The sequence below is a fragment of the Vanessa tameamea genome, chromosome 12, assembly GCF_037043105.1.
Source record: "Vanessa tameamea isolate UH-Manoa-2023 chromosome 12, ilVanTame1 primary haplotype, whole genome shotgun sequence".
Classification (NCBI taxonomy): domain Eukaryota; kingdom Metazoa; phylum Arthropoda; class Insecta; order Lepidoptera; family Nymphalidae; genus Vanessa; species Vanessa tameamea.
The window spans coordinates 10,503,950-10,517,724 of NC_087320.1; the positions used below are offsets into that span (position 1 = coordinate 10,503,950).

The following is a 13,775-nucleotide window of genomic DNA, read 5'->3' on the forward strand; positions in this document are numbered from 1 at the left end:
TAAAGTTCGAGAGCAAAACAAATTGTGGGTAGTCGCGCGCCTGCGCTAGTCTGACACACGCAAGCGCCCCGTCAGTACGCGTTAGTCGCGCGTTGGCCACAGCCGCGTTCGCACAACTTCGTTCGTTTGTCACGCGCCATCAACACGCGATAAATGGCGCCCAAACTGGGACCTCTTTATCGCGGGTAAGTCTACTGATTCTTTACTTTAATCAACAAATAATATGTATGTTATCTCATAATTCATAAAATATGGTCCACGCAGCATCTGAGTGCGAGGGCGTGGTAGTAGTGTTGGGCGGAGGCGTATCGAGGTGATAAGAAAACGTCCACTGTCAACAAACTCTGTCATTATATAAACTGTTAAACTCAGAAGTGGAGAGTCATCTCAAAGTGCTTATTGATTTTCCTCTCCGCAGATATTCGTTTAAAATATGCTTGTACTAACATACAATAAGATGTGGTTTTATACATAATGTACAAGAAGCAACGTTTGAAACGTTAACACCGAATTACTAACATCATTTTCCAATTTGTCCTGTGAGCGTGTTATTATCTTGTTTCGCCATTACCTACCTCTGACATTGTTAGATCTATATATAACTTTTAACGAAGCATTCTAGTTCGTTTTAAAATTTAATTTTCTTCTTTTTCACTTGATAAGTTATATGTTAACCTAATTTCGTTTTATAACATACATAGATATGTGTATGTATATTCGGTATGTTATGGAAATGCTTACTGCAGATGTAATTTAAAATAACTATAATCCAATAAATATAACAATTCAGTGCATTCATATTATTAATAATATTTTAACTTTAAGCTTAAAGAGAAAACGTAAAATATTAATCTTTAAAGTTTTTATTAAAATTGTTTAATAAAACACCTTGTTTATAAAATATCAGAAACATGTTATTAAGCTATATTGAATAAATAAATCAAAGATTAAGGGGAACAACATCAATAGTTTTATACAAATATTATAAATGCGAAAGTAACGCTGTTGCCTCTCGTCCGATCTTAATGAAATTGACATTGAGGTAGTCTGGGACCTAGATAACAACATAGCTATTAAAATGACGAGATTTATGCGCAAAAATGCTTGAAATGGACGCTGTGATCATATGCAAAAGTATTTTTTACAATACATCTATACTAATATTATAAATATATATAAAGTAACTCTGTCTGTCTGTCTATCTGCCTGTCTGTTGCGCTGTCACTGTAAACCACTGAACCGAATTTGATAAAATTTTCTATGAAGCAAAGTTGAACTCCAAGAAAGAACTTGAGCTACTTTTTTATGCATAGCACATTATGATCAATCCTTAAAACGCCAGCGAAGCAGCGCACGACTGCTAGTACTATATAGAGTATTATCTACTTTATAAAATTTAAGAGGAACTACGCGAGTTTCTTGCCCTTTTTTCAGGCTGGAGGCTGCTTTCCGAAACGGTGGTAGAGTTGAAATTTATATGTTTCAAAAATAGTTTGTTGTAAAAATTACTTGAATAAAATTAAATTTTATTTGATTTGGTTCGATCAAAAATAACTGTTAGTCACGCAACATATAACCTAAGCCGTTGGGATTAACAGGATGAAAAAACTGCACAGAAATTCTTTATGGACCATACGTGTTCACTAAGAAAGGGTTTACAAAATTTAACACCTAAGGGGGTTAAATGAGGGATGAAATCTTGTAAATGATAACTTTTGTACGAAGTTTGAAACTGGAATTCAAGTATCTATTATGTAGTACTACATACTAGTAATACTAGTAATATATTTTATGTAATAAAATAAGCAACCATACAATTTATTTAAAAGGTTATTAAAAGGTATTCCATTCTTTATAAGATTATATTTATAAATACCTAAACATATAAAACATATAAATAAAATTGCCAGGAATTAGTCTTAGGTCACGTAAAAATAGCTGGCTGAATATTCCAGAGCGAATTACAATTAGCTGTAAGAAATACCAGTTATACAGCCTAGCTACCCCTAATATATTTAGATATGTTTTGGGGAATGCTGCTCTGGTACTTAAAGTAGAAATTGTTTGATATTCGTATGTAGCTAGACCGTGACGTTTTTAATGGTTCTATAAACTCTTGACCCAAAAATGAATGTAACATGCAAATACCTTTATAATATTCTAAATGTATTTTTTATCGTATTAATTAAGTAACCGAAAGTGTTTTTTTTTTTTCGATAATATTTCATGTTTTAAATTTAAGATAATATTTTTACTCTTTTATATTCTTACGGAATGAATCTCAAATCTGGCACTATAAGCTGAATGATTTTAAATAGCTTTTCCTTACAAAAATTTAAAACTATGTAATATTCATAAATTTTACACATCCATAATAAGTGTAATTTTAAAAATAGCCTTGCAAATTAATGACAAAACAATTTAAAAATGAGTGAAGCACTTTTATTTTAATTCATTATTTGCAGTCCAAATATTGAATTAAATTAATTAATATTGTTGTATTTATATATAAATAAATGGTTCACAATGTCCGTTCCACCGATAATTCGTTATTTATTATTAGTTCGTCCCAGCTTCGTATAGAGTGAAACTGCATAGAACTTTATAAGGACCAAAATACACGTAAATAAATGGTTGACGAACGCATGGCATATTTGAATCGTCATTTAACAATAATGTATCAAATGTAAAGCTACCCGGCTACGGCTACGGCTAAGCTACGGCTCGGAATGTAGATTCTATGGAGAAGAACTAACAATAAACCGAGTATTTACTCTCTTCCAACATTTAAAATACAAAGTTATGTTTGAACGACATATAAGAGCATTTATATAATATATCCTTTTTGAAAGTCAACTAGCTCCACTATTTTTGTCGTATATACACGAGTGAGCAATATCCTTTATAAATTAATGTTTGTATAAAAAAATAATTTAAATTTATGAATCGCCAAAGTTAAAAATATCTGAAACGAATAACACCCCAGGAAGGATTTATTGAGTTTGCGGAGTCGGAAGCTTGGCGTTATAAGCTTATCCTTACTTCTGTTATTACAACTGATTCTATCAAAATGATCAATGCTATTTTATGTATATACATAGCATTGTTCTAAATGTATTGTGTTGTAACTGTAAGTATTCCTAATTTGTTAAAAATATCGTGCTCCACGCTTTTTATAATCTATATAATTGTTTTATATTGCGCAGGTGTTTATACATTGAGTGCAGTAAGCATTAATAAATTTATAGAAAAACCCTTTTTGTTTTTCAAATTGACCACAAAAGTCACTTATGGATATCAAAAATATAAAAGCATGTAAAATTGATCCTTGTAAGACACCCTTTTTTAATATAGATCCAGAGCTTCGTGTAACATCATAATGTTTACGATTGTATAAAATTTAATAAAATACGTACCGAGTTAAAATGAGTGTTTTTTGAGATGGCCTGGTTGTTTTTAATATAATTTACTGTTCCAATTGAGAGTCGCTTCACAACAACTAGATATATAGGCTTAGCATCCTTTATATGCATTTTTACTTGCTTTTTATATTGCTATTCTCGAATTTTCTGGAGCATTGGAATGAAAAAATAGTAGGATAAAGATGGACGCAAGCTGTCTCCCTGTGGTACTACTTTCAGTAAAGTCAAAATGATTATACATGAAAGAGTCTTGAGAAAGGTCTGGAAATTATCAGAAAAAAAATCGATGGCACAAAATATCATAAATATCGGTCATGTCGAGGATTCCATATCTTTTCATATTGGAGAAACATTAAAATAAATATAATTAAATTAATTGATTAAAGCACAAAGTCTCTGGTTGTAACAAAAAACATTCTGGTTCTAAATTGTATGGCTGGATACGTTAAACGAACACCTAAATAAATGGTAAAAAAATAGTTAAAAGTGTTACACAATTTATAAGAAGACGAAAACGAAGGCAAGGAAGATGTGATCAAGAACCACCATAAAGATGGATGATGCTATCGCTGGAAGTACCTAGAGTATGCTAGCTATCTCTACAGACCAGAGAAGAAACAGGATTCTTTCATCAGAAGAGTGATTCTTACAATAAACTAAACTTCCAACAAGTTAGGTTTCTAACTAATAAAATCTACACTTACATGTATAACTCAAGTACATTCTTGTTTAAACGTGCTAATCTCTGAGTATACTAGTCTGTTTGTAGTATAGTATAGAAAAAATACAATTCTAAGCATGTAAGTATTAAATAAAGATATTTTTTTTATCTTATTATAAAATAAAAATAAAAAATTGTAGCTTGATAATAGAATATCTTATGTACAAACACTAGAACCGAACTCACTATTTAATAGCTATAAACGTTATTCAAAGCTGGTATAAATGAATAACCGATATAATTGGCAGTGTTTGGTATCATAAAAATACAAGACCAACCCTCTAGCCCACAAAATACAATTTGAAACAAGCGTCGAAGCAATAATCCAACATCAAATAAGTTATCGATTCTGAATCCGTTCGTGTTCTATTTCGAATACCAACAAAATTCCCATTTAGTACGAAAATTCGGCCGAGTATCCACAAGCACATTACTGGACTATTAATAAAAAAATGTTATATCATTTTTTTTATATATATTTTGTATTGGCAGGTTTTAGAGTTGTATGTATATGTAAAAAAATACAGACATTAGCAGCAATTAAAATTTATATTGATGATTTTGAAAATAATATTTTTTCTGACATAGTTTTAAGAAACAATTATTAATGGATGCCATTTATTATCTATGATTTGTTATATGGACAGTCAAATGTCTTTTTAATCAATTTCTTTGTCCCCCTAAAATTTTTACCAAAAACTAAGGTAGCATTCTGGCTTAATTATGGGGTTCAATCAATCAAACCTATACTAATAAATGTCAAAACGTCATAACATACGTCTTTTTTTAATGCCTACTGAAAAAAAAATTAAAAAACCAATATATTATGACAAAGGACGCAAAACTTTTCGAAGAAGGTTTTAGTATATAAGTAGCGGATAAAATTTAGAATATTGACGTGACAAACGTGAATTTAATCATAAAAATTATTTATAAAAATATAATAGTTATTATGTATTTATTATAGTCATAGTGTATAAAATAGCGTTTAAAGAATTCCCCAATGTATTCAAAGTTTCCAAGCAAACGTTTAATATACGTCTTGTTAGTTTTGGGACAGGACAGGGTCGGCGTATTACCATTTAAATGGAGAGAATCTTGGGCAAGTTCTCTTTTCGGTTTATATTCTTTATTGGGTCTAAAGCCGCATGCCGCAAAAGTGTTATATTACTAAACGAATAATATATTAATGAAATTAAATAATTATTTTAAAGGCAGTTTTGAGATTAGGTCTAAAGCCACGATTTCCACCTGACTGATTTCAGCTACAGCAGTGATTATCAATAGAATTTAGTAATTTAATACTGAGCATGGTACAGTGCACAATTATGTGCGCTAACATAAATGCAGAGTGCACTTTATTTTTCCCATACTTTCAAAATATGTTAGATGCTCTATAGCCCGGGATCGGTTTGCTAACCTTTAAACTCCGATTTGGTACTCAGCATACATATATTGACAAAAAATACCAATTTAATTAAATTAGTCCGACCCTTGGTTTAACTATTAGATTATGGGCTTTGCAGCCTTATAAACTAGCCACAAAAACGAATCAAAATATACTATATTAAAAAAAAAACTTACAAGTACTTTTGAATCATTTTGTTTTTAAGTGGCCTTATCTGAACTAAATCCGGACGCAAAAATGTATAATACTGCTGATTGTGATATACAACTATTTGTTAAGTTTCATAAATAAACAAATTTGAAAGATTTAATAATAAAATAAAAAAGAGTCTTTGTTTACCAATATATAATGTATTAAATAAAAGATACAGTGAAATAAATTAACAGTGTCTGAGACTAATTCAATGACAAGAAATTAAATTTTTATTTAAAAATCCCGTGTGAGTTAAGACAATAACAAAAAATGAGTTTAAGCAATGTTAATAAAACCGTATATAAAAGAAAGAGACAGAGATAAAGAGAAAGAGAGGGAATTGTAGCCTGGATAACGCTTTTTCCTTATGACGATTTATGACAATTCACTCTAGTATAAGCCGCGGAAGTGATCTTTGTTCCAAAAATATTTTCATTGGTTGTTTTATTTTGAAGAGTGAGTGTGGCAGTGTTAATACAGACACAAGGGACAAACATCTTAGCTCCCAAGGTTGGTGGCGCGTTGGTGTTGTTAGGAATGTTTAAAATTTCTTAAAGCGCCAATGTCTATGTGTGATGGTTATTACTATCAGTTGGCCTATTGGCCCGTCCACCTACCAATAGTATGAAAAAATCGCTCATTGATCACTCGTTGCTTCATCAGCTTCTATTTTTACTTTAATCTGAGTGGTCATTGCAATTACAATTTAGACTATAGTAATAATATTTTGACTTTATATAAGAATATTCAACTATCCTCTTTTAGTCGATTCGTTAACGTTTACTTTTTTTTTTATATGCATACTAAATAACTAATAATGGGTAATAACGCTTCGGAATTTCTTTGCTATATTGTTATAAAACTATTCTCATATATGTTATAAACATTCAGTAAAAATATTAGAATTTTTTGATGTTACGTATTTGAATTAGATCTCTAGTGTTATCACACCATCTCGTCTAGTCGTCTCAGAAACTAAATTGATAAATCGATATCGATATATATATATATATAAAATCATATAGGTATATCGTAAATTAAATATAAAAATATATTATTTTGATATTTGCTTAAATATAATATATTTGTGAAAATAAACAAAGAAAAATGCCATTACCTGTTATGTTTTTCTGATTCCAACATTATTCCAGTAATTCTTCACCCTTTTCAAGAACGCGTACAAATCCTATGGTATGAGATAAAAACGTGACTCAAATTTTGAGTGTTGGTAATCCAATGCGTAGAGTGTTGGGATTTATAGCGAGCGATCCATTGGAGGTCAGTATGGAAATATAAACTGTCTAGTAAAAGAAAAAAAAATAAGTATTTGTATGGTCCGTATGTTGCTTCTGTTTTCCATTTCCTCCTTGAAGTTTTTAAAACTTAAATTAGTTAACCGCAAGGAGAAATATGCTAAATTTCAACTCGATTAGACATATTTTGTTAAAGATTTCGTGTTCAGTAGTATTTCAAGTGTATTTATTATATATATTTTAATTGGAAAAGAGGAAACATGTAATCGGGGCGTTTATCTGTTGCTCTTTAACGGCCAAACTTACTTTTTGTGTCTAATACGTGACGACCAACCCATAACACGCGAGCGAAGCCGTGTACGCCAACTTGTCGTGTATTCCAACCATAACAAGAAAAAAGCCAAATAAACAACATTTGACAGCAAATTGACGCGATATCATTGGTCGAGAGCTTGATTAGTCTATGATATTCACAATGGACTTGCGAAAATTTCGTTTAACGTTTTGAACGTCGACGAAACTGTTATCGGAATTTTGGAAGGTAAATTAAAGTGAGAATAAGGGATTAAGTGCAATAATGTTGTATTATAAATAAGGATATATTAATCATTAACTCTTTATAGTGCACAACATAGCTGAGTTATTAGCAAATCGCATGAAATACGTAAATCTAAAGTTTGTTTATCTTTTTTCCTACTTCGATTAGAATAGGCTATATGCACGCACGCCCCACGTCTTTGACATGCGTTTATATAAATGATGTTAAATCTCTAGTGAAGACGTCATGAGATCGCTTACTGATACTGGACTTGAGGGTATCTAGATTACAGTCAGATTCAATTGAGTGTTGACCAAGTGGTTAAACGCTATCAGAGTGTGATATATCTCAGTTATTCCTAATGAGTTATTATTTATAATACCTTAACATGTTAATAAAAATATATATTTCTTGCAATTACTTGAATTCTAATGATAGTATAGTGAAAATAATGAGGACAATATAAGCATGTAAAGTTTTTTTTTCAGGTGTAAGGCCTGAATAAAATAAAACTTTTCTTCTCACCTGTACAAGTACACGCTTCGCTCTTAACACGGACCCTTATCTAATACTTAAGAATCACCTTTGTTTGCTGAAAGGAGCGTAACTTTACTATAAGGTACAGTCAGCTACAATAGTGAGAATCCAGAATGATAAATTTAATACACGAACAAAATTTGTCCTTTATAGTTATGACATTTTAATATTTGGTAACATTGCTATTATACGGAGAGTCTACCTATCTCCTTAAAACCCGTAGTCAAAGTGTATTTGTAAAATCTCCACTGTGACAAAATATTGAGACCATTAACGTCCTTATATGGGGATGTTTTTAAAGTCACGGTGCACAGGCACACATATTGTCAGGGTTGCTACGTACGGTGTGGTGTAGAGTAAATAAAAATGGAATAGTTTCATTATACAATTTATATAATTCTAGATGAACCAGCGGCTTTACCGAAATTTATAAAGCTTTATCACACAAATCCCTAGGTTATACCCCCTCGAGAGATGAATTAAGTAGCCTATTTCTTTCCCCGGGACGCAAACTAACTCCATACCAACATTTTAACTAAATTTATTCAGCGGTAGAGGTAGCGGTAGAAAACGCGTGAAGAGGTAACAATATCTTAAACTATAACTAAATAAATTTTCAGTTTGATATTTTCTAAACAAAATTATACTTTGTTTATATTCCTATGTCGAAGACTCATAAGTAACCCTTGATTTTATAGTTGACTTACTTATTTGAATAACAAGGAGTGATTTGAATAAAGAAAGTGAATTTTTTTCACGTTTTAAAGTCAAAACTACTCAGCCAATCATCAAGAAGTTTTGTATAAATATAGACATATAGACAGGTTCCAAGGACAAAGTATAAGTATCACAAAGTAGGACAAAGTAGTATAATTTTAGTAGTTGAAATACAAAAGGACTGTTTGTTTATATATATTTTGAGGCTGACTGTACACAGCGCTGGTGCAAATTGATAACTCTTTGAAACTACTCACAAAGTTTATCTTCGTAACACTTTCTAAACTAACATAGTTGCTTACGTGAAACGCTATTACTTTAAATTTCTGAACTAAATGCTTGTTTGTAATAGATGTTCAGAAAAATACTACAATTTATTCATACAAATTTAAATATTTAAGTATTTTTTGCGCCTCCAATAAAATACCTCATAGATATGTGAAAATAAAGTAACATTTTGAAAAAAGTGTGAGCGACTATACTCTATTTGCATGTGGAATTAAAGTATCGAGTCGGTTACACTTTTCTGATTATTCCCTCTTTTATTTCCCGGAGTACAGGATTATTGTTCCTATCACCTGCATTATAAGCCCATCTCTCTCTTCCAGTATCCGGATATGTAGTATACGACTTCTATTCTCCTGCCCAAGATTTTCGGCCTACTATTATCCAACCACTATTTTCCTATCCTTTTTATGCAAAATTATCGAATCCATTGTTCATTCCTAAATTGCTTTATTATTTACGAAATGTTAGTTTAATTAGACGTTGTAGTTTATGTTTTGAGCTGGGCACATCACGCCTACAGTTCTGCTAAAAGTTATCCACTAATCAGGAAAGGCGTGAAGAATAAATATTATTCTTGGTGTAATCTACTCAAATTCTTTACCGAAAATGACTCTAAATAATTGTAGAATCAATCAAAATCAAATATCAAAATATACTTTATTCAAGCAAGCTTTTACAAGTACTTTTGAATCGTCATTTAACAAACTATTTTAAGTAACGTTACCACCGGTTCGGAATGTAGGTATATCTTGAGTGGACAGACTTTTTTTAGAGAGTATCATGTTAATTATGTTCCGCTTTGTGACCTTTTTTAAGTCTTAATATGTTTGTAACCATCAAAGTTATGCTCTACTCAGTTCATACATTATTGTTGCCTATCATCGATGAAGGGGATTTTCAATTAAACCTTAATTAAGTCTACTTAAATAAAATGGACTCCTTGATACATGTGCTCCATATCTCCACTTATAGATCTGAAGTAAAATGGGTATCGATTCGTCAGTCTATAAATCTAATCCCTTTGATTACTTTTCACCCTCTCGTTTAATCTCTCTACCCTTATATCTACAATGTAATGTCTATCTGATTAATGGCAAGGTATTTTGTTCATTTAGCAACTTGTTACGGAACTCTCCTTTTAATGGCCGGTCGCCATTGGTACAAATTACCAGTCCAAGGGAAGCTTCTTCAGTTCACCCTGAAAGGTTAGTTGGTGGAGAATGCTTTAGCATTAAGTTAACACGTGAACCTTAGCCAAATATTGCGGGTGCAATCCTTGACAAGCATCAGCGAATATCCGAAGTATTTAATGTGTGTTTATAATTCATCTCGTATTCCAAATAATCCATCGTGTGGAAACTTACACGAATGAAATTAAATCTTGCATAAGTGTATCCAACAACCCGCATGGAAGCGATAGTGAGACATTTACAGTAGTGCGATTCGGTATTATAATAGACTACGTATCTTGTGAAATATTGGCAACCGACTTAACTTGATATGCCATTGTGATACATGTATTGTATACATTTTGACATTTCAAGCTCATATTCTGCGGCGATTTTGTGTTTCTTCTTACAGATTGCCTCTAAAGATCACTTGAATATATACACTGACGGACTTTGAACTGCATCGAAGTTCAGGATTATTTACGAATTTATTTTTGATAAGTATGTAAATTTTTAGATAAGTAAATCTAAAATACTAAAAAACGAAACTGTCCATTAAAAATATAAAAAAAAAAATTTAGTATAAAATTCTTTTGTTTTTTTTTTTTTATAATTGTTATCAATAGCAATGATTATGAGTCTTTTAAATTCAACAAAAGTTTTGTAATCATGAATATGGATACTTCGTACGCCCAAGCCTCTCAAATTGTGGCATTGGTGCGGGAAGTCTCAGAACAGCGAACGGTTGCTAGTAATTTAAATTCGAATCAGTCTACGGATTCTAGAGCATACCGAAGGTTTGTAGAGATAGGTTCACACAAAAGCAGATCCGGTAGCGGCAATACTCACCAATTATTTTTTTTCAATTTCCCTACGATGTCTTTAAACATCAAAACAAAGCGGAATTAATTGCGTGGAGTACTCCTGAGTGCACGAAAAATAAGAAGGAGGCTTAAAGAATCACCGGCAATCACTTTTTCAGAACAGCAATTGCTATTTGCAGCTCACAGACAAGCTCGTTTAAGATTTGCGTGTGAACATCTATATTGGACTGAAGAGCAATAGACCTCCATATTGTTCACCGATGAGAGTAGGACGGATAGTAGTAGACGGTAGCAGAAGAGTCTATCTTCGACGTGATCAGAGAAATACTCAAAGTTGCATTGAGGAGCGTGTTCCGTGTGTATGGTGGTATTTCGATGATCGGGCGACGAAACTTGTGTTCATCGACATGGTTCGTCAAAACGGTAGAAGAAGTTTGACAGCTCAATACTATATAACAGAGGTTTTAAAAGCTTACGCGTGCTCACGTGTCACGTCCGATACAACCGTCGCTGCACAAGTTCGACAATATTGCAAAGTGGTTGGCATACGTACCATGAATGCCTAGCACGCAGGCCTGATCCCTTAATCCCATTGAATATATTTTGGACAGTTTAAAACAAGCTGTAAATGCCAGAAATCCTGTGCCCACAACAGCAGCAGCACTAAGAACAACGGTTTCCCAAGAATGATTTAATATTCCGCAATACCGTTTAATAACCCAAATTAGATATATGCTGAGCGATTAGAAACTGTAATAAGGGCACGTGGAGGCAATACACCTTATTAAAAGAAAAAAAAAACCTGTGCTACAACTTTTTTTTTATTGTAAAAACCTATTTTTCAATAAAACAATTTGTTAAAAAAAAGTTGAATAGTCCTTTCCATTATGACAACATACACTCAAGGATATGATACTATGCTATTATGAAGTTAACGAACAAAATTATAGTTTTCATATTAAATTTGTACAAAAGTTTGAATACTTGGTTGAAACGTATATTTCAAAGGCGTTTTGAACATTGATGCAGCTTACGAGTATTTCAGTATATTAATAGTATGAAATAATTAAACATAAATTTTCATCTAGGGTATAATTTATTATCTTCATTATACAAGGATAGAGGGAATCTTAAAAGCGGTGTTGTTATCTCGTTAACTAATGTGTTCTATAAAACCCTGTGTTAAGACAAAGTCTTATATCATACAATAATTCATAAAAACTATGAAGTGAACCCTCACACGACTTATCAATGAACAATGCATTCCAATCAACACTAGACAGATACTCCCTAATTTTAATATAATCTGCTTTATAAAATTTGTATTTTATATTTTTTAAAGGGCGATGATGCGATATTAATATATTAGAACAATCAATTTCTAGCGCTTGGTGATACTTATCTTCGATTAATAAGGGATCGCACGAAAGATACACTTTTGGTGTAGTATTCGTAATAATAAGGTCTAATATATGATTGGAACTATTGCAATGCTTATTGACTTGTCTGAGTCCAATAAACTCGATGGTGTTCATAAAATGAGTTATAGCAGTTTGGCTTTTTATAAAAAGATAATATTTATTATTTAATATTATTATATAAAAAGTATTTTTTTATAATCACAATGATCGTTCTGCTCCCAACTCAAACAGCCTTCTGTTAAATATGTAAGATTTTATCAAAGATATTAAAATTATTCCATACACAATTACTACTTTTATGATATATTCCTAACAAATAAAACGAGGTAAACGAGTCTTAAACATATTATTATGATTGCTTTCTGTCTCACTCGACAATGCCAGTGGAAATAGTGCCTAGCCGAATTTTCAAACCGTCACTTTGGTCTGTTCTTGTAAATTTTACACATTTAAGTGATCCAGATTTTTTAAGCTCAGCTTCTTACTAAGAAGTACGCAATTTAAATGGTTGTAAAGGCAAATTTTCAGTAATCGTTCTTACTTAAAACAAATTACAAACATCAATTTATTTTCAAAAAACACTGCTCGCCACAACTAGGAACATTATAGTTTTGCTCGAGATATTTTATTGACTTACGAGTATAAATATAATATTGGTCTTTTGTATTCATTTTCCTTCCTATTCCATGCGGTATTTTAAAGTTTCTACTAACAAAAACACTCTAACTCACACACTAAAACTCCTTTGTAAATTCCACTTACGTTTGGGTTACCCATAGACTAATATTGTTATTATTTAATGTTTATTATTAACATTACGGCCTTAAGTATATACAAATAAGAATTAATAAATTGAAATACATTTTTCGACCGTAATTTATAAATACAAAACAAACACAATTAAGTACATGAACGTACATTGTGCATTGAGATAGAAAAGTTAAGTTTTTATAAGTTATATTTATTTTAGAAATGCAGACGAGTTGCTGCTGCCATTTATATCATTATGTTACGTATAGATACTTTCACCGCAAGATCAAACCACCATGATACAAAGCACTGACGTGATAGAATTTAGCACACATCCTAAAGTGTCCAAAGAACTATGCATATAATTGTTTAAAATAAACCAAGTATAAAATTGGTTATGACTGTAATCATCATTAGTATTTTGTTCATGTACGAGTATAATATAAAGGCAATCTCTACGCTCATTTAAATTCGAGAAGCATCACGCTTTTTCAAGTGCTAAATTTGTGTTTATTCATCCTGTACAGTGAATGAA

The 13,775-nt window shown here is 31.5% G+C and overlaps 1 protein-coding gene across 4 annotated transcripts in view; it reads left to right on the top strand.

The window, feature by feature from the left end:
• Positions 1–13,775, top strand: part of LOC113398477 (uncharacterized protein) — a 99,355-nt gene continuing 85,580 nt past the window's right edge. For 2 of the 4 annotated variants that reach the window (XM_064216476.1, XM_064216478.1), the window contains exon 1: positions 1–185. The gene's annotated coding sequence lies outside the window, so the exon portion shown is untranslated. The remainder of the gene's footprint in view (positions 186–13,775) is intronic. The other 2 variants (XM_064216477.1, XM_064216479.1) reach the window with 1 other exon arrangement.